The sequence below is a fragment of the Pteronotus mesoamericanus genome, unplaced genomic scaffold (genome assembly GCF_021234165.1).
Source record: "Pteronotus mesoamericanus isolate MK-2021 breed Mesoamerican mustached bat unplaced genomic scaffold, CSHL_Meso_final contig_46, whole genome shotgun sequence".
Lineage (NCBI taxonomy): Eukaryota > Metazoa > Chordata > Mammalia > Chiroptera > Mormoopidae > Pteronotus > Pteronotus mesoamericanus.
The window spans coordinates 9,207,400-9,211,417 of NW_026555170.1; positions in this window are offsets into that span (position 1 = coordinate 9,207,400).

A 4,018-nucleotide genomic window follows, 5' to 3' on the forward strand; every position below is an offset into this window, starting at 1 on the left:
CAGAGCGTAACCAACAAAACAAAGATGCAAGAAAAATAAGACCAGCAACACTGAAAGAAAAAAAGAAACCAACAGAGACAAGAGGGAAGGAGGGAGGGGAGGGCAGAGGACAAGAAAGGGAAGGGGCAAGTCAAGGAACATATAGCAAGGACTCATTGACAAAGCCAACGTGGAGAAGGATTGAGGTAGGGAGAGAGGGGAGGGGGACAGAGACAAATGTATTTGAAAAAATAAATAAATTAAAAGAAAGAAAGAAAACTACAAGACATTAAAAAAAAGTGAGGATGACAAAAATAAAAATATATTCCATGCTCCTGGATTGGAAAAATTAATATATTTAAAATGTTCACACTACTCAAAGCAATCCAGAGTTTCAATGCAATTCCTGTAAAAATTCCAATGGTATTTTTCACAGAAATAGAGAAAAAAATAAATCTTTTTATGAAGCCATAAAAGACTTATAGTAGCTAAAACAATCTTGAGAAAGAAGAACGAAGCTGGATTCATCATAATTCCTGATTTTAAATGATATTACAAAGCTATAGTAATTAAAACAGTATAGTATTTGCATAAAACATAGATAAAACAGAATAGAGAGTCGAGAAATAAAGTCACTTGTACCAGTATATGATAAATTATATGACAAATGAGCCAATAATATAAACGGAGTAAGGACAGTCTTTTTAATAAATGACGTTGGGAAAATTGGACAGCCACATGCAAAAAATGAAAATAGACCACTCTCTTACACCATATATAGAAATTAACTCAAAATTTACTAAAGACTTGAATGTAAACTTAAAACCAGAAAACTTCTAGAAGAAAACATAGGCAGTAATCTCCTTGATACAGGCCTTGGTGATGATTTTTTGAATCAGATACCAAAGGCAAAAGCAACAAAAGCAAAACTAAACAGGTGGGACTACATCAAACTAAAAACTTCTACACAAAAAAGGGAATGATCAACATAATAAAAAAGCATCATACTGAATTGGAGAAAATATTTACAAATCACATATTCATAAAGGGCTAATATTCAAAATATATAAAATATATAAAGAACTTATATACCTGAATAGCAAAAAAAAAAAATCCAACTAAAAAATGGGCAGAAGATCTGAAAAGACATTTTTCTAAAGAAAGCGTACGGATGGCCAACAGGCACATGAAAAGATGCTCAGTGTCACTAATCATCAGAGAAATGCAAATCAAACCCACAATGAGACATCTCTTCACATCTGTAAGAATGGCTATTAGCAGAAAAAAACTAGAAATAAGTGTTAGCAAGAATGTAGAGGAAAAGGAACATTTGTGCACCATTGGTGGGAATGTAAACTGGTGCAGCCAGGATGGAAAACATTATAGAGATCCCTCAAAAAATTAAAAATAGAACTATCATATGACCTGGCAATGCCACTTCTGGGTACTTAGCTGAAAAATATGAAAACCATCATTCAAAGAGATATAGGTACTCCAATGTTTAGTGCAGGATTATTTACAGTAGACAAGATAATAGAAACAGTGTACATTGTTCATGGATAGATTAATGGATAAATAAAATGTGATATACACACACAATGGAATATTATTTACCATAAAAATGAATAATATCTTTCCATTTGTGACAACATAGATGAATCTGAAGGATGCTATGCTAAGTGAAATAAGTCAGATAGTGAAAGATAAATATCATATAATCTCTTTTAAATTAGGACTGTAAAAACAACTAATTAAAAAACCACACCCATAGATACAGACTTAGATACAGAACAGGTTGATGGAGGGGGTGGAGAAATGGGTTAACTTTTTTGTTTTGTTTTTTAGTTTGAATAAATTATAATTTTTCTTATTATTTTTTTAATCGAATTTATTGGGGTGACATTGGTTAATAAAGTTATGTAAGTTTCAGGTGCACAATTCTATAATAAATCATCTTGTATTGTGTGTTTACCACCTCAGCTCGTCTCTTTTCATCACCATTTACACCCCCCTTTACCCTCTTCTACCTTCTCCACCATCCTTTCCTTCTGGTAATTACCATACTGTTGTCTGTGTCTATGAGGTTGTTTTGTTTGTTTGTTTGTTTTACTTTAAAAAATCTCTAATGGTCAGTGAGGAAGTTATCATCCAGTGGAAAAAACTCTGAATTCATTGAACAGAGACTTTTGTATAGATTTTGTCTCCATTAAGTGAAAATAAAGAGAAAATTAAATTTGAAAAGAAAGCAATCCACTGTTATTCTACATCTGGTTGTTATTTGCATCCCTTGGTTGAATTTATATCTTAATTAAATTATAAGCTTTCTAGCAGATGTACATTGAACACTTTGTTTCATGATCAAGACAGAATCAGAGGCCAAGTATACTGACCAACTCTTTGCTTATTTTCTTTGAATGATATATTCATTGCCTGTCTTGATTTGTAAGAATTACCTGAGAAAAATAGGAGTTTTGTTATTTATATAGGAAAAATAGAGAAATTGTTGCTGTTATTTTTGGTGAGATAAACAAATGTCATGCAATGTTTTTAATCTCAGAAACAGTATCCTGAAACAGTTATGCTATGACAAAAATAGCATAGATTGAGTGGTTTAAACAACAGAAATTTATTCTCTCACAGTTCTGAAGGCTGAGAAATCCAAGATCAAGGTGCTGATAGATTCAGATCCCAGTGAGAGCTCTCTTCCTGACTTGTAAACAACAGCATTTTTGCTATATCTTCAAATGGCAGAGAGGAAGCTCTCTAGTGTTTGTTCTTATAAGGACACTAATTATGTTTGATCAGGTCCCTATCCTTATGACTTCATTTAACCTTAATTACTTCCTTATAGGCCCTATCTCTAAATATAATAATATTCAGGATGAGGGCTTCAACATATGAATTTGGGGATACTATTCACTCCATAGCAGAGTTACCACCTTTAGAGCTCATAGTGCTAAAATCCCTTCAGGTACCTTTCTAATGTTCACCTGCCTAGTTTCTTGCATGCCTCTGTGTGGCAGAGGCCAGGTGACCATACCCTGGTGTTCTCTGGTTATGTCTAGTCATAAGAATCTATGCATACCTCTGCCAAGACCCAGAAAGAGAACAAAGTTCCTCTTCTCCCAGTGTGAAGTTGGCTTTCTCAGTCCCTATTTTTTTGCTGAGTCTGTCTCATCCAAGGATTGAGAATAGCCACTGCCTTTAGAGGAAATTTATCCTTAATCCATAGCCTCCCTCCTTAAAAAAGGACAAAAATGTCTCTTAAGACCACTCAAGCTCAACCCTAAATTAATCTTCTCTACCAAGCAGAGTACTTATATTTAAAAAATTCGAAACATCTACATTTAGGTTATTTTGCATTATTTTTCAAGAAAAATTGGTAGGTATAACCAAGGGTGCGTTTGGTTGTCTTTTTCAAAACAAGGGCTCCTCCCACCCCAAAGAGAATTGAAGTCCTTCGTATGGACAGGATTGCTTCCAGCATTTCAGCCTTCCTTCTACTACTCTCTCCCCTCAGATGTTCTTTGCCCATCAAGGCTTGGAACATCTTGGGAGTGATCAGAACTCATGTTATCCTTACATTCATTGCCTGAGTCTGGTACTGAATCACATGGTGCAATAGTTTAGCCTCTGAAGCTAGCCCCTTTTATCTCTGAACCTTTGTGTCTCGAATGAAAGACAACACTCCTATGCTAAAACTGCCAGAAATGTGTTTTTGGGGTAGAGGTAGGAATACTATTTGGAGCATAATTTTTCTTTATTCTGAAAGCCCTCTAGGTCATATAGCTGTAATTTAAAAACCAACTCCTCATTGCTTGGAATAGCCTTAAATATTGGTAGAGTCAACAAAATATAAATACTTCAAGCTGAATTGTGTTTTCTTTATTAATAGAAAATAATGTTTCTTGATGAGAAAGATAAACATTTAGAAGTGTTTTTTCCCTACCACCCTCATTGCTTGATCTAGAATTTCTGTGCAGAGTATTTAACATGACTATTACGCATTCCATAGTTCAGTGAAGAAACTACCTAGAGT